At 42.3% G+C, this 18,206-nt stretch overlaps 2 protein-coding genes across 3 annotated transcripts in view; one reads left to right on the top strand and one right to left on the bottom strand.

Annotated features, from left to right (window-relative positions):
• Positions 1-16,415, top strand: part of LOC126961625 (selection and upkeep of intraepithelial T-cells protein 1) — a 196,394-nt gene extending 179,979 nt beyond the window's left edge. Inside the window, exon 10 of the mRNA XM_050802173.1 lies at positions 16,182-16,415. The gene's annotated coding sequence lies outside the window, so the exon portion shown is untranslated. The remainder of the gene's footprint in view (positions 1-16,181) is intronic.
• LOC126961605 (putative selection and upkeep of intraepithelial T-cells protein 1 homolog) overlaps positions 1-18,206 on the bottom strand; it is a 206,622-nt gene that overhangs the window by 100,505 nt on the left and 87,911 nt on the right. The window lies entirely within an intron of this gene.

Below are 18,206 nucleotides of genomic sequence, written 5' to 3'. Positions count from 1 at the left end.
AATTCCTGAGAATGACCCCTCCACACTACTCCCTGCCTTGACCCAATGCAACTTGGTTCCAAATAGTCTTTCCTATAGCGCCGCAATAAAGCACACTCAAAGCCCTTTCTGAAAATATTTCTGACAATAGGTTTATCAAGGCTCATACATAACAAAACAAAAACAAAACAACAATAACAAAGCCTATCTGCCCAATCTGCTCTGAGGGGCTATTTTAGCTGATTCTGACCTCCTATGTCCTGGACCCAGACAGCCTGCTAAATAAGACTAACTGCCCACACAGTTTGTTTCATTCTACCAGATCCTAGATTCGTATCTTACTGACTTCCAAAATCCCCTATTAGAAGGGCTCCAAAAAAAAGAAGAAGAAGAAGAAGAAGAAGAAGAGGAAGGGCTCCAAATCTGATATCTTCATGGTCCATGTGACAACCCACACACACCCTGAGAAAGTAGTGACGTAATGGATTGAATCAGACTGCTCTAAATTATAATCTTGCATGCTATTTGCTGGCTGTGTGATTGCAGCAAGTCAGTATAAAAGATAAATATTAATTATGTTCTCAATATTCTATGTATTAGATGGAACTGGTCTCATGTTAGTGAAGCCAGACTACCAGACTACTCAGCAAAAGATCAACGTTGAGTCTGTTAAATGTAAATATGAATGAACAGAAATAGGACTTTGACATCCTACTTGCATTTTCTGGTACAAGAGAAAGTTAAGAACCTTGATTCTGCTCACTAATCAGCCAGAAAATCATAGTATTTATAGCATCAAACATAATACTGTAGAATATGTAAACATAGAGGGATTATACCATTTACTTTTCAAAAGATTTCTTTAAACTGCAAGTTCTTCCACTTGCAATTATATATTATGAAATGTTAAATATATGTCAAAACAGCTGATTCTAAAGCAAGCTGGAGAAACTGAATTTTTATTCTTGTTACTCCTATGCCCACTCCATTATCTCAGCTGAGTTCTTATTTCTCTGAGAGTCAGAAAAGGAAACATTTCCTGAATATTCAAGAAGAAAAGAGAGCGAAGAATAAAAGACACATTTCTTCTCACCCACTGTCCAACACATTTCCTTCTTAGTAGATGCCAATGATAGGCAGACAACCAATAAACTAGAAGAACAGGAGTTAACATTTTTCTCAACAGTGGGCAGGTATAATATGTGTAAAATTGTGTATTTTCTTCAGTAAGCCTTTTTCTAACTGAAATAGCATATGGGATGGGATTGTGAGTAATTTTAATGAGCATTGCAGAAACTTCGTTTAGGTGTTGAAGTGGTGTGATGACAAAGATAAGAAGTATGGAGGACCATTTTGAACCAAGCAGTAACCCAGTCCAGAGAAAATGGGATTCCATTTAAGAGGTAGGAGCTTGGACTGGTTAAGAGCTTAGACTGAAGAGAGTACAGAGAACCTAGGAAAGAACTCAGGCCATATCTGGATTAAATTCTGGTAACTGGAGGGAAAGTAAAATGAATGATTGACATTAGCATCTACCTTTCCTTGCACTTTCATTCCATTTTTAGATATACTGCTTTATTATTTCAGTTCACATTCCTGCTGGCCCTGCCTGGAATCCCATTTAATACATCCAATATTGAGAATAGAATTAATATTTATCTTTTATACTGACTTGCAGCAATCTTTCCTGAAAAGGATATTTGTGACTTACACAAAATTTGAACTGAATTTGGCTAGGTCATATGCAATAAAACTGGAAGTTGATAAGGGGAACCAATCCCTGGGTGAGGCAGCAATGTTGACACAAACAAAGTAAACTATGCAAGCTCAGACAGGCTGAGCTTAATTTCCAAAATACATGGCAATGACCATTATGCATTATTTCTGGAAGCAGACGACTGCCTACCAGACCATCCTTCCTCTCCAAAAAGTCTACTAGGAATATGTTCATACTATTACTTAGGTCATAGTAACAGGAGGCTGAGAGCTTTGTAGGGTCACAGATAGAGGCAGACAGAAAGTCAGGCTACAGAGTGCTCAGCAAAAGGGACCAGAATGCAAAAACCAAACCATGGACTCAATAAAACTTGGAAAAACTTAACAAAGTTTTGTGAAAGAAGAATAAGAATTATAGAGGTAACAAGGATAGGATCTCAGACAGAAGGACATACAATTTGACCTTAGTGTGTGTCCTTGATACACACAAGGATAGTAAAATAGGAATGAGAGGCAAAAGATTTTTGCATATACCTATATGTATTGTGAATTTGATACATTGTGCTACATATATGCATTTATCATTATGTATTATTACGAAATGCTTCTCTTTATCTCTACTAAAGTTTTTTGCCTTATGATCTATTTTGTCTGATACCAGAAGAGCTGCACATACATGCAGCCAACAAGCATAGGAAAAAAAGCTCAATGTCACTGATTAGAGACATGCAAATTGAATCCACAATGAGATACCATCTCACATCAGTCAAAATGGCTATTATCAAAAAGTCAAAAGATAAGATGCTGGTGAGGTTGTGAAGAAAGGGGAACACTTATACACTATTGTATAGTTCAATCATTGTGGAAAACAGTGTGGTGATTCCTCAAAAATCTAAAAACAGAGCTATAACCTAGCAATTCCATTACTGGGTATATAACCAGAGGAATATAAATTGTTTCATCATAAAGATACATGCACACATATGTTCATAGAGAACTATTCATAATAGCAAAGACACAGAATAAACCTAAATGCCCATCAGTGATAGACTGGATAAAAAATGTGATCCATATACACCATGGAATGCTATGCAGCTATAAAAAAGAATGAGATCCTTTCCTTTGCAGGAACATAGATGGAGCTGGAGGCCATTATCCTTAGCAAACTAACACAGGAACAGAAAATCAAACATCACATGTTTTCACTTATAAGTGGGAGCTAAATGATGAGAACACATGGACACATAAAGGGAAACAAGAGACACTGGGACCTATCAAAAGGTGGAGGGTGGAAGGAGGGAGTGAATCAGGAAAAATAACTGATGAATACTAGGCTTAATACCTGGCAGATGAAATAATCTTTACAACAAACTCCCATGACACATGTTTACTGATGTAACAAATGTGCACATGTACCCCTGAATTTAAAATAAAAGTTAATATTAAAATAAAATTTTTTTAAAATTAAATGAAGAAAATATGTAAATAAGCATTTCTCAAATGAAGACATACAAATGGCAAACAGACATATAAAAATGTGTTCAAGATTATTGATCACCAGAGTAATGCAAATCAAAACTACAATGAGATTCATCGCACTTAAAATGGCTTCTATCCAAAAGACATGCACTAACAAATGCTGGCAAGGATATGGAAAAAAGGGAACCCTCACACACTGTTAGTAAGAATGTAAATTAGTACAACCACGTGTCAGGTTCCAACCCAAGCTGGGGTTCGAGGGGAGTTGGTGGATGTGTGGCAGGTAACTGAAAGAACACTCGAGGGACCGTAGGCAGCTGGGACGTGGCTTTATTCTGTCTCCTACAGAGTCAGCAGTGCCATTATATTACTCACAGACAATATGGCTTAAAGGATGTATGTACCAGTGCAAACCATCCAGAGCTGCTGCTGGAAGGGCAGTGCAGATCCAAGTTACAAACATTGGTCATCTCAGCGAAGGTGTGGGCCCATTTCACAATGCTACTGGAGCAGTATGAGCTCACACAAACAGGTTACATTAAAATGGCTGCGTAAATTTGATTACATACTGCACAGGGTTGTGAGCCTGTGCTCCAGACCCTCTGTAATGATGTCTACCTCAGCCTGTTCCTGACTGAATCACAGCCATTTTTCTTACACTCCACCCGCTAGGCTGAGGAAGTCCTTCTAATGGGGAGACGTGCCCACAGGGCAGAACTCTGGAACCAAAGGCCACGGCAGCAATACAGGGAGCAACAACTTACTACTAATGTTCCCACTATGCTGCCCATAATTATTAGGGTCCAGCATAGGCCAGAGTCCAGAGATGCCCACCATGTCAGTAGGGGGTCATCAGTAAGGCTCTCAACTGCCTTGATTTCCTGGGAAACTTCTTGAAAAGCTGTTATGTTTTGTTGATTGTCAGGGATGAAGGTACAACATTGCGTTCCTAAAAGAGCACAGGTGCCACCTTGGGCAGCAGTTAATATGTTTAGAGCCATCTGGTTCTGCAGTACCACCTTCTGGATTTGATCAACCTCATCTGTCAACAGAAGGATGGCAACTCGGGTGTAACTCAAAGCTCAAGCAATGTGCTCCACAAGGGCCGTAACTTGCATTTCTACAGTTATGACACCTGCTCCAGGGATGGTTAAGGCTAAGAGGTAGAGTCACCAGGGGGCTCATCACACTCACAAAAACTGGGAACATAGCATCTCCCACTTACGTGGGCCTCTAAACAACGTGGGAATGAGAGTGGCAAGCATATCAGTCCACCCCCAGGTAGAGTAGCCAGTCCAGTTTGCTGACAAACATGACCATCCTGTGTCACCACAGACACGAACTTCCTGGGGGCACAAAGCACATTGGAGCCTGACCTTGATGAGGCTACCTATTCCACAAAGGTGTGGTGACATATTGTATTTGTGTAGACTATGGTAGGCAACCACCCCACGGTGATGTTATCCCAATGTTGCTCTATACATCATGGTACCTGTTGTGGGGGCACCATGTGTTCTCCCACTACCCAGCTCCATCCATCGTAGATGCTATGGGTCAGCCAGAAAGTGGGCATTCCTTGGGTTTTGTGGTACCCCCTATCCAAAGCTTGCTGTGTCATGTTCCAAATATCAGCCATGGAACCCCAAATCTCTAACCGTGTCCAGTTTTCCACAGAAGCTCAGTGAAAATAGGATTTCAAAGAGATATTTACACTCCCATATTCATTGCAGCATTAATCACAGTAGCCAAAATGTGGAAACAACCTAAATGTTCATTGACCGATGATTAGATAAGGAAAACGTGGTATATTCATACAATGGAATGTTATTATTCATCCTTTAAATAGAAGGAAATCCTGTCATATGAAACAATATGGATGAATCTTGAAGACATTATTCTAAGTGAAGTAAGCTAGTCAGAGAAGAACAGATAGTGTATGATTCCATGACTATGAGGTATCAAATGTAATCAAACTCATAGAAGCAGAAGGTAGAATGATGGCTTCCACAGGAGAGCGGGTGAGGTGACGGGGAGTTGGTGTTCAGTGTTCAGTGAATATAGTGTTTCAGTTACACAAGATGAAAAAGCTCTAGAGATCTACTGTACAATATTGTGCTATAGTACACACTTAAAATTTTGTTAAGAGGATTGATTTCATATTGTTAGTTTTTACCACAATTTTAAAAATGTAAAACAATGAAACTTCTTGAAGAAAACAGGGGAAAAGCTTTGTAACTTAGGATGAGGCAAAAAACTTCTTAGATGTGAAACCAAAAGTATAATCCAAAAAAGAATATATTTATAATTTAGACTTCATAAAAACTTCTCTTTAAAAGACACTGTTTAAAAAATGAAAAGACAAACTACAGACTGAGAGGAAATATTTGCCAATAATATCATTCATAAAGGACAAAATGTGTAAAGAACTCTCAAAACTCAATAATAAGAACACCTAATAAAAAATGTACAAAAGATTTAAACAGACACTTAACCAAAGCAATGTAGAATATACTCAACATCATTAGTCTTTACAGAAATGTTGATTAAAACCACAAATGAGATACCACTACAAGCCTATTAAAATGGCTAAAATCAAAAAGACTGACTGTACCAAGGTTTGGCAAGAAAGTGGAAGATCCCTGAGCCACTGACGGTAATGTAAAATGGTACAGTTGCTTTGCAAAACAGTTTAGCAGTGTCTTTAAAAGTTAAACTTATACCTACTATATGATCTAGTCATGCTGCTCCTAGGTTTTTAACCAAGAGAAAGCAAAGGATACATTTATACAAATATTTGCATAGACAAATATTTATATTAGTTTTATTTATAATTGACATAAAGTAGAAATAACCCAAAAGTCCATCAATGAGTGAATGATTAAATAAACTATGGAATATACATACGACGGTATACTACTCAGCAATAGAAAGAAATAAATGGTACACAAAACAACAGAGACAAATCTCAAAATAATTATGTTGAGTGAAGGAAGCCAAACACAAAAAAGTTCATATTATATGATTCCGTTTATATAAAGTATTGGAAAATTCTTAGCCATTACCTCTTCACATATTGCCTCTCCACCATCCCCTGATTCATCTCCTTCTGTGATCATTATAATACTTACTTTAGCCCCTTTGACACCGACCCTCATGTCTTTTACATTCCTCTATGAGTTTTGCATTCTTTCTCTGTACTTCTGTTTGGATTTACTTGTCTTTCTGGTGTTTTGCTGTGCTCAGTTGACTTAATTTCAGATTTTGTTTTCAGTTTTTAAGTACCACTTATTTTTCTTATAAATTCCAATTACCTATTAAACTTTGCATTTATTCATCTGTGTTAGCTTGGGCTGCCATAACAAAAACCATAGACTGGATGGCTTCAACAATAGCAATTTATTTCACTGCAGCTCTGAGGAGGCTGGAAGTCTGAGATCAGGGTGCCAGCATGGTCTGGTTCTGGTTCTGGTGGGGACTCCCTTCGTGCTTGCAGATGGCTACCTGTTCACTGTGTGAAGGAGACTTTATTTTATCTTCTCAATTTCCTATTAAATTTTTTATAATCCAAATTTTAATTTCCGGTAATTTGTTGTAATTCCTTAATCTTTATTACTGTGTTGCCTTTTTTATGTGATTGGCAGAGAAGGTGGGTATTTGGGGTTTGCTTCTGTTTGGACTCCTATTCTCTACATGTATCTTTATTTTTTTCCATTTTTTTTAACTTAAATTTCTTTGCTGAACATTGCACACTTTTCTGGAGTATCTTGAATCATTTTTACCAATATATATTTAAAACTGAAGAAAAAGAAAGAGGAAGTCAGAGTGAGACTTACAGATAATCAAACTTTATCAGCTACCAGGAAACCAGTCATTTTTCTAGCACACCTCTTCCTCAAAACAGTGCCAGATTACGGAAAACTTTACATAGGTAGGCAGTAGCTACACCTGCTCTCCTAGATGGCTTCTTTAATATTTCTTAAAAGGAACTTCTATTTTATTTTGTTTGTCTGATGTAATCAAAGTTATGGCCTGTTTGGTTTGCTTTTGCCAGGGTGTAAATACTGCCTAAAGGTCATTCTGTACACGGGGATAGGGTGCAAGTCAACTTGCGTGTACGAAGCTCCAACGTGTCCTCCTGTCTGGGTCCCCCCTTTTAATTCTCATTCTTTGTTATGCATACAGTCTCAAGCCTTTCTAGGATATTACCAGGGGAGTTGATTGTCTTTAGCTGTAGTTTCCTTGGAATCACAAATATCAATAGAGAGCTGGTTCTTTCTCTTTGTTCAGGTTTCAGCTCCAACATCACCCCAGAAAAGTCTACCGTGACTTCTCTATCTAAATAAACCTTATCTCAATCACTCTCTATTACGGTTTTCTATCTTGTCATCCTCATAGCATCCATCATCATCTGAAATGATTTTGTTATTGGTTTTTACCTTCCCTACTAACATGTAAGCTCATGGGAAGAAGTTTTGTTTGCCTTATCCATAGCTACTTCCTCAGTGGCTTTACCAATACCTGTAACATGAGTGGTGCTCAGATATTTATTAAATAAAGACATAGTCATAAGATACAGGGCAAGGTCAGAAGAAGGAGAGATGCTTCTGCTTCATCTCAAAATTCAACTAGCCCAGGCTCAGCCCCATTCCCAGAAATTCTCATTCCAAACTCAAATTCATTCTCCCCTATCCAAGCTTAGAAAACCTGGGATGATATCATTTATCTTTTACCCATCCTTGCCTCGCCTCCAATTCCTATGTTCCTAGTTTATTGATTGTTACATCTGTCTGGTAATTTCAAATTCACAGTTTCTCATTACCTCCCTAAATACAATGCTTTTGACTGTGCCTTACCTCCATCCTGTCTACCTAGATGTGTCTCAGAATAATAGAATAGTTAAGAGCAAACAAAAAGTAATAAATATGGAATTGAAGAAAACAAATTTCCTCCACCTCTCTGTCACTTGAGACAAAACTGGTTCTTTCCCCCAGGGCGGTGCTGTTTCAGGATCTTGTCCCTTCATAGACTCATAGTCCAGCTCATAGTTGCTTGACTCTCTGTGCAAGGGTGCAAAGAGAATGAAAGTTGCTCTTGCATCAGAAGGACTGTCTCAAGGGCACCTGTGCTGTCTGCCTCCAATATGTATAATACAGGATGCTAGACTGGTCTTTCAGCCTCAAGTTCTTTTTATCTTCAGAGAAGGTACACATGCATGAATTAATAATCAATAAAATAAACATACGTCTGTCCTCTGGCATCTCATTCACCATAAGTGGACACCATGACCTAGAGAAATACAACAAAAAGAGATTAGGAAAACGTTGGAGAGAACCAGTGCTGTGTTCCTTTGGAAGCTAAGCAGTAAAAGCTGTAAAAGTACATGAGTGCCATCTAAAGGCAAAACTAGTACTGCAGGGTTGTTAAAGGCTGTTTACTAAGGAGGAAAGAGAAATTTGCTCCTGGAAACCCCTAAGTGAAGTGAAAACTTGTCAAAACAACCTGATGGATCCTGCCCTATCATCTATGACTGGTAGTAAGCAAGTTTTTCATATCCTGAGTCAAAATTTGCCTCCGCCTTTCCTGACCGCTGCAGACCACAGTAACTTCACCTCCTCTGACAGATCCTAGTATATTTTCTTTAACGTTTAATCAGTCCCAAGTCAGAACACATTCTCTCTTCAACAAATATCTTTCTTCATGTATTCTTTGAACCAGACTCTGAGCTCAGCAATGGGACTGTCTGCTGGTTTACAAGTCTCTTCCTGAGCTGGAGGGACATTGTCCATCCCCTCCCTTCCTGTGACAGGAATACCCTGCATAACATCTCTGAAATGCACTTCCTAATCTTTTTAGAACTGGATCCTTCAGGAAAGCACATCCCACCTGCTCTAGGACAGGTAAAAATTTGTAGGCATATAACTTCCCGCAGTGAACATCATGGGTTTGGAAGTTGGGGACATGTAGTATTGAATCCTACCTCTGTGATTTGTGAAATCTGTGAACTACCAAAACTTGGGCAAAGGACTTAACGTCTCTGAGACTTGCTTTCCTAGTTGTTAAATTGAATGACAATACCTACCTATGGTCTTATGGTAAGGGTTAGCAATAGTCCATTTATTTATTTATTTATTTGAGACAGTTTTGCTCTTGTTGTCCAGGCTGGAGTGCAATGGCACGATCTTGGCTCACTGCAACCTCCGCCTCCCAGGTTCGAGCGATTCACCTGCCTCAGCATCCCAAGTAACTGGGATTACAAGCATGCGCCACCACGCCCAGCTAATTTTGTATTTTTAGTAGAGATGGGGTTTCACCATGTTGGTCAGACTGCTCTTGAACTCCTGACCTCAAGTGATCCACCCACCTTGGCCTCCCAAAGTGCTGGGATTACAGGTGTGAGTCACTGCACCCAGCTCATTATTTATTATTTATATACAACCTGGCACAACCTGGAACAAAGAAAAAGTGGTAAGAAAATATAAACTTTCACTATCATTATGATAAGAAAAATTCTATGAGATTAAGTCACCTACTTTGCAAAGTTGTTGTGAAGATTAAATTATGTACACAGGTATGATAGACTGCCAGGCAAAACAGAACTTAGAATTGTTTCGTCAAGAGAACCTGCCAGTAGGTTTGGCTGGATGTGATGGCTCATGACTATCCCAACACTTTGGGAGGCTAAGGCAGGCAGATCACCTAAGGTCAGGAGTTTGAGACCAGCCTGGCCAACATGGCAAAATCCCATCTCCTCTAAAAATACAAGAATTAGCCAGGTGTAGTGGCGCATGCCTGTAGTATCAGCTACTTGGGAGGCTGAGGCAGGAGGATCACTTGAACCCAGAAGACAGAGGTTGCAGTGAGCCAAGATTGCACCACTACACTCCAGAGTGGACAACAGAGTGAGACTCTGTCTCAAAAAAAAAAAAAAAAGAGAGAGAACCCACCAGTGGCTTCTATCTGACAACACTATAAGTTTTATCACAATGAAATAGATGTTTTATTTTTCTCTGAATACTTCAGTTGCATCTCTGAGATACTGCAAACAGAAGACCACAAGGTACACACTAAGATATTAATATGGTTTGGCTCTGTGTCCCCACCCAGATCTCATCTCAAATTGTAATCCCCATGTGTTAGGGGAAGGACCTGGTGGGAGGTGATTGGATTGTGAAGGCAATTTCACCCATGCTGTTCTCTTGATAAGTGAGTCAGTTCTCACAAGAACTGATGGTTTTAAAGTGTGGCACTTCCTGGCTCTCTCGCTCTCTCTCTCTCTCTCCTGCCACCTTGTGAAGAAGGTCCTTGCTTCCTCTTTGCCTTCTGTCATGATTCTAAGTTTCCTGAGGCTTCCCCAACCATGTGGAACTGTGAGTCAACTAAACCTCTTTTGTTTATGAATTACCCAGTCTCAGGTAGTATCTTCATAGCAGTGTGAAAACAGACTAATACAGATGTGGAACAGCTGTAACAGGATTCTTTAAGGCTCACAAAGATTATCCTTTGCAAAATGTCCCAAGATTTGGCTACTTGGGAGAGGGAGCTAAATTTGCACAGCGTGGCCAGGCACGGTGGCTCATGCCTATAATCCCAGCACTTTGGAAGGTCAAGGCGGGCAGATCACCTAGGTCAGGAGTTCAAGACCAGCCTGGCCAACATGGTGGAACCCTGTCTCTACCAAAAATACAAAAATTAGCCCAGTGTGGTGGTGTACACTGGTAATCCCAGCTACTCAGGAGGCTGAGACAGGAGAATCGCTTGAACCTGGGAGGCAGAGGCTGCAGTGAGCCAAGGTTGCACCACTGCATTCCAGCCTGGGCAACAGAGCAAGACCCTCTCTCAAAAATAAATAAATAAATTTCCACAGAGTCAAGCCAATATCTTCTCCCTAACAATCGAAGTTAGATTCTCTCTGATAGATTGAGTACATTTGGAAACATCACCATATGCTTTACACTACACAATGTTCTTGAAAAAGTCAAGGAAGATGGACATGATTGGCAGATAGGCCTTAAGCAATTAAATGAAAAGCAAAAGTGATATAACCTATTTTTATGCCTTGGGCTGATAAAGAAAATCAGTCCAACTATTCATGTGCAGCATCACATCTGGTATGCGGTAGCACTCAATCAATGGTGGTTCTTATTACTGATATTGTTCCAAGTGGTTTCTTGCTAATCCAACCCAGAGCTCGTGTCATCTGGCAATAGTCTCATCTGGGCCCAGTTGGCAACTTCTCTATGAGCTATCCCTGTTAACAACCTTTCTAGCTCACACAGTGGTAGGCCAGAGCCTGTTAGGATGGAGGGAGAGATGGCAGGAAAGCGTGGCCAGCCAAGGCTGCCAGCACAGACACAATTCAGAATTCTAAAGGATATTCCCCAGCAAGGAGAGATCTGAGAAATGCCTCAATGTAATGCCTGCCCTTTGGACTTGTCTAATAGGAGCAACTTGCTCTAAGTGATGTATCTAAAGTGTAGCTACCCATGCTGTAGATTATTTTTCCTTTTTCTGTTCCCCCATCAGTGTTAACCTTCTTGCACAGAATAGAGGAGAACAAACAGAGAAGGGAATGAAGTAATAGTTCTTAGGGATGTGACAAAGTCCAGAGGCCTCAAATCATCTCTTGAGTATGTTACACTTTCTCTCCCAATGGATTTTCCATGTTTGCTACACGAATAATGCACTGTTAAGCACTGAAGCAATACAATGGTAACCTTAACAAAACAGCAATTTGAAGGTTAAACTGCCATTACTAGTTTGTATCTCAATAGTGCATCTTTCTTTAAAATGCATGCTTAATTACATTAGAGGCATGGGGAATAAATCATATTCCCCTTGCCTATGGTGGGGATCACCTTATGGATGCAAATATCAAGATCTATCTTTAGATTTATTAGTGACAAATATCAGCCCATTGTCTTAATGGTGAAATAACATCATCTACTAGCACAGGATACGAATTTAGTGAAATATCTTTAAAAAAAAAAAAAGCTCTGAATCACAAGCCATATGAGCTAGAAGCATTCAGAAAAATAACCCACGCCTGGCTCTTAGCCTCAGAGGGACCCCAGAATCACCTGGGGAGCTTTCAAAAAATGCATTGCACAGGCCCCACCTCAGACCTATTAAGTCAAAATAGGTAATGATAGGGCCCAGTAATCATTTTTAAAAACCTCCCAGGTGATTAATAATTGCAGCCTAGAATGAGCACCACCCATATACATCAACCCCATGATTGCACAAGGGGGCTTTAGCCCCACAGGGGAGATCGCTGGTGCAGGATTCCCAGGGATGGCTGGAAAGTCGGGTCCAGAGCCTGTGGCCCCAGCTGGTCCCCTTCCTGATTGGATACTGTGCCTTCGCATCTCTTTGCTTTGGTTCCTTTTTCCCTCAATGGCCCAGGTTTCTACCTCATTCACTAATTCATTAGACTTGTGTGGAGCACCTACTATGTGCCAGATAACACCATTCCTGGAATATTCCCCTATGTCTTAGCTCTGCCAAATCTTTTCTATTGTGGTGATCTTCTTAGCACTCCTAAAAGGCAAGGCCTCCTTCAAGCAACAGTTTCTGACTGCTCTAACCACAGGAGGGAGCCAAGCACTCCACTCTTTTTTCTATAAATCCACAGATCTGAAAAATCAAGCAGAGGGCAAGTGGATCACAGGAGGCAGGGCCTGCAGGGAGTGGGTAAGGGCTGTAAGAAATGACCTCCGAGTGACCTTTCAGGCTTGAGCCACCGTGCTGCCCACCTGAAGAAGGCCATGGGGTACCCCAAATACAACAGTCTTCACAGGCAGGCACACCTAGAACTTCACTGGCTGAGAGCTCGCCTGGACCATCACTTGTAAAACAGCCAGAGAAAGTTGTACAAAGATCCAGTGTGACCAAGTATATAACTGCTGGAACAGAGCAAGTGCCCAATCAACAGAGACTTCCATCTTCTGAAAGCCCCTCCCCTTCCTTTTCTCCCTGTTTTCTTTCATCCTCGTCCTATTCTCTTTCCTTTTCCTGAGAAGCCACATAGCACAGGGAAGGCCTGAGCTGCAGAGCATTCAACCCTCTGGGTAGCAATTCATGATGGAGCCTGTCCTGCGGAGACCATCCTATAAATGTTAAGTTGTAGCCTTTACATGTTCCAAGGATATGATGAACACTGCCTCAAATGGCCTTGTCTGTCACCAATCCTTCATCAGATCATCCCTCAGTCAGAGGATCTGAGGCAGGAGCCTGTGGTGACCTGCAGGGTCCTTGCTCTGCCCTCCCCAGCCCTCCTTGGCCTCCTGGCCCCATTGGTGAGTAGTCCTTGGGCCTCTGTTGACTGGTGACTGAAACTCACTGCCACATAAGGCAGCCACTGTCAGGCTGTCCCTGTTCTAAATGGAAACTTGACTCTCCCCCAGCACTTCTGCCTTTGGCCCTTCAGAGATTTGGAGCCAGAAAGATGCCCCTGAGTCTTCTCTCCTTCAGACTTTAACCAAGAAATCCCTGCCCACCCTGGTGAGATCTCCAATTTTTTGTGGTCCTCACACCTGAAGATACCTGGTTTGGTGTGGTGGCCCCGGTGAGGACAAGGGGAGTCTCTAAGGGTTTGTTCTATGCTATGAACCATAATACACTTGTCAACACCAGCCAAGATCACATCAACCTGGGAGCGGCAGGTCAGCCTCCTCTTTCCTGTCCACCTCTAGTTCCCAGATTGGTTCTTTATGAACAAACCAAAGACTGAGCTCCCCAAGATGAGGTATTTATAGTTGGGGGTTTGGGCACAAAGGCAGACTGGTTCCACCAGCCCCCTGCTCACTGTCTGTGGTTCCCTCTCCCTCTTCTCTGTGGCTGTCCCAACATGCAGATTGGTATCTGTCTATTAGCCAACACACACAAGGCTCAGCTCTCAATCACAAAAAAAAAAAAAAAAAAAAGAAAAAAGAAAAAAAAAAACACTTGAGACTCCAACTCCTAGATTCTTTTCCTAGGAAATGCAAACCCATTCTTAAATGAAAAGTCACGTTCCTACTGTCAGCTGGGTACAACCAGAGTTGGTCTTGACCAGTAGGTGGATTGACTGATTCCTCCCAGAGCTGTGAATGAGGATACACCTTCCATGCTGACCCATCTGTCACTCCCTTCATTTCTCCCTCCCTCTCAATACACACACACACAGACACACACCCAGGGACACACATACGGAGACACACAAATACACACACACAGACACACACAGAGATACAGGTATACAGAGACACGCAGAAGTAGACACACCCAGAAACAAACAAAATAGACACAGACACACACATATAGACACACACAGAGAGACACATAGAGAAACACACATACAAAGACACATACAGGCACACAGAGAACACACACACAGACACACAAAAAGATACACAAACACACGAAGAGAGACACACAGATATCACACAGACACAGAAGCACAGACACAGAGACACACACAGACACAGAGATACATGCAGACACACACACACACACACATGGCCTTAGCATCCAGCTTCAGGGCAATGCCCTCAGGCATAGGCACTGTCCCCATTTCATCCCTGTATCCCCAGCAAAGTGCCTGCACACAGTATGTGCACAATAAATGTTTGCTGAACTCAACAAAGCCACAGGGAAGACAGTCCAGGCTGCTTAGAGCAGCTGCTTAGAGCAGCAATGAGAAAAATGAGTCCTGTCCAAATTTCCTTGTGATTAAATCCTGCATATAAATTTCTAACTGGAAGATTTCGTATTGTAAAAACATTTCTGAGACCCTCCCCACTTCCTTTCCCACAAAGCCCAGACTCCATCATGAGCCCCCGTGACGTGGCCCCTATTCTCTTGGCTACAGCCTCTTGGGGAGAGTACAGTCTCAGGCAATTCTTCTCCGGGAGGTTCCCAGATTATCTTTGGCCTACTTGTGTGCCCCCAAGAAATCTGGGATCCTGGGAAACCCCATTATCAGACAGTGCCTGCTCACCAACAGTCCTCCTGCCCAAGAGTTTCCTGAGCAATACTGAAACCCAGGTTTGCCTGACTCCAGAGCCTGTGCTTGAAACCACTGTGCCCCACAGCCTCCAGCACCGTCAGCAATGAGAATCCCCAGATAAGATGAAAACAGCGTTCCCAGCCAGGACAGCAAGGCCCATGGCTGCAGCAGGAAGAGTCACAGGAGGAACTGGGCGCGGTTTCATGAGGAGGCGATTATGGTTGTCAGAGGCACCTCAGAGGCTGGATGATGACATGCGAGAACATTCCTTCATTCATTCCTAGAAAAGAGACATTACAGAATATGGTTGAAGCAAAGGGTCTAGCGTCAGACAGAGCTGGGTTTAATTCTTGGCTCTGCCACTCAAATGCCAGGTAACCTCGGCCAAGCCATCTGAACTGCCTACTCTTGCTCAAGTGTAAATTTGAGAATGATCATATCCCTATTTTAAAGGTTGTTGTGAAGATTAAATGAAATAATGTGTATAAGATAGTTATTAGACCCTCACAAAAGTCTTACAAGGTAGATGTTGTTATTCCCATTTTACATTTGAGAAAACTGAGGCACTAGGAGGGAAAAAAGGGTTTCCAAATTTGCCCGGGCCCAGTGGCTGGGACCTCTAATCCCAACAGTTTGAAAGCCCGAGGGGGGCAGTTCAGTTGAGGTCAAGAGTTTGAGACCGGCCTCACCAACATGACAAAAATCCCATCTCTACTAAAATTACAAAAATTAGTCAGGCACAGTGGCGGGTACCTATAATCCCAGCTACTTGGGAGGCTGAGGCAGGAGAATCGCTTGAATCTGGGAGGTTGAGACTGCAGTGAGCCAAGATCACACCACTGCTCTCCAGCCTGGGCAACAGTGCAAGACTCTGACTTAAAAAAAAAACAAAAAACAAAAAAAGGTTTCCAAGTTTGCACAGCTTGTCACTGGCAGAGGCAGAGGTGGGACATAGAATACAATTCTGCCTGATTCTTCAGCCTCTGCTGATAGCCCATCTCACTTTCTCTCTCCAGCTCAGAATGTGTGGAGTCCCCTGCCATCTGAGTGACCACTCTTGCAGGGCCAGGAATCACCATGGCCTGGCAAAACCAGCCTCAGTGCCCTCAGTATCTGTGGTTGCTCCTTCCCTGGAGTCCTTTGTGGCATCAGAAACTGACTCTTCCTGCCTCCAGTTCTCTTCTAGATCTGAGAGGACAAAAGCCCCACATCCTCCCAGCAACCTGTGCATCAATAAAGGTTGCCTTGCTCCCTGTCTGCAGTGGGCAGTATGTGCCTCCCAGGCTGAAGGCCTCTCCTGCTTCAAGAAAGGACCTATGCAGCTTCTGAACCCACTGTTACAAGCCTATGGACAGGGAGTGAGTGGCCTGTGCTCACAGCAGATGCCCAGTCCACCACTCTGCCTCTGGCAGCCAGAGATGCTCACCCCAGTGTGAGCTATTTAGGGCACTCTCAAGAGGTCCTGGCCCATCTCACCTCCCCTCTTCATCCCTCTCAGTTCAGAATGTGGGCCTCCTTGATTTCATAGTTCTCTTTTCCTGTTACCTAGAGGACACGCTCTCCCCACCCACCTGCAAACACATGTGGGAGTAGCCATCTGAACATCATGAGCAAAAGGTAGGTTTTTAAAACTATAACAGATGGTGAGAACATAAGAATCACCTTAGGTATTATAGTTGCTAAAATTATCCTCCTGCAAGAGATTTTAACATGGAAGAGCCTGAGGTGAGGCTCAAGAAGCTGCATTGTTAACCCTGGGGTCTCCTGACACCAGCCTTAAGGGCCTTGCTGCTTTAACGCTCCTGACTAAAGGTCCTGGGGAAGGACACCAGTCATTAAAACCCAGCCAGGACCTCCAAGGTGAAAACTGACAAAGCACAGGCTCCCGTGTCAAACAAATCTGATTCACATCCCAGCTGCACCATTTTCTAGCTGTGTAGTTGGGGTCTAATGACTTCCCATCTGTGAGCCTCAGTTACCTTTCCCTGGGACCCCTCTCTCATGCCTATTTTTAGAGTTATCATGAGGATTAAGTGAGGAATTATACATTGACTAAATGGCTCAGAACAAGTGAAATCAGACTCCCTTCAGTCTCTGCTTCCCTCTCTACCAGGGGATCTCATGCCCATGTCTCCAGCTTAGCATTTGTTGCAACACATTGAGAACATCTGGGTATATCTCTCTCTGCAATAGGCTGTGAGCTCCTCAAGGACAGGAGCCAGGATTAAACCCTCTTTTTATTTCCAGGGCCTAATGCAGAAGAGCCCAGCACACAGTAGGGTCTCCATGAGTTGTGGGTCTATTGAAATAAAGAGAGAGGACATTCATTGTGTCCTTCCACGCCTGGAATCTCAGTTAGTTCATACAAAAATAACAAAACCTACCTGAGTTCACTGAATTACTATTTAGTACCAGACCCTGTGCTAGGGACATAGCATACCTCACTTCTAATCCTTATTCATCCCTGTGGATATATATTACTAACCCTGTCCCCACCACACACATGCACACATGTCCTGGTTTTTTTCTGTTTTGTTTTAGGTTTTTTTTGTTGTTGTTATTGTTTTTTCACTTAGGAGGTTACTATGGTTCAGAAAGATGAGGTATTTTGCCCAAAGTCATATAGCTAGAGGATATCAGAGTCAAGACTGACACCCAAACCGTAGCTCCAAAGCCTGTCCCTCCTCACTGCAGCAGCAGCCTCTCTTCCACAACCAAGGACCAACGCCTTTGCCTGAGGATCCTTCCCGTTTCTCAAGACTTGTTGAGGTCAAGGTGAAGGGCATGAAAGGAGCCAAGCAAACTTCAGTGTCAGCCACGTGCCTTCATGCCCATCTGATACGTACTCATCTAAAATTCTCCACAGACTGAAGCCATAAAATCATAGCCTTATTTAGTGGTCTCTCCAAGTCCAGCTCTGAGGCAGCTCCACAACTCTTGGCTAGGAATATTAATTCAAATAACTCACGCAGACAGCTGTGTAACCAAGACGAGAGATAGATGGAGCCCGGAACGCCCCTGTGCTGTAGATCACAACCCCCCACTC

This window comes from Macaca thibetana, chromosome 1, assembly GCF_024542745.1.
Source record: "Macaca thibetana thibetana isolate TM-01 chromosome 1, ASM2454274v1, whole genome shotgun sequence".
Lineage (NCBI taxonomy): Eukaryota > Metazoa > Chordata > Mammalia > Primates > Cercopithecidae > Macaca > Macaca thibetana.
Note: the sequence above shows the minus strand (reverse complement) of the source record. Positions and strands in the feature narration are given on the sequence as shown.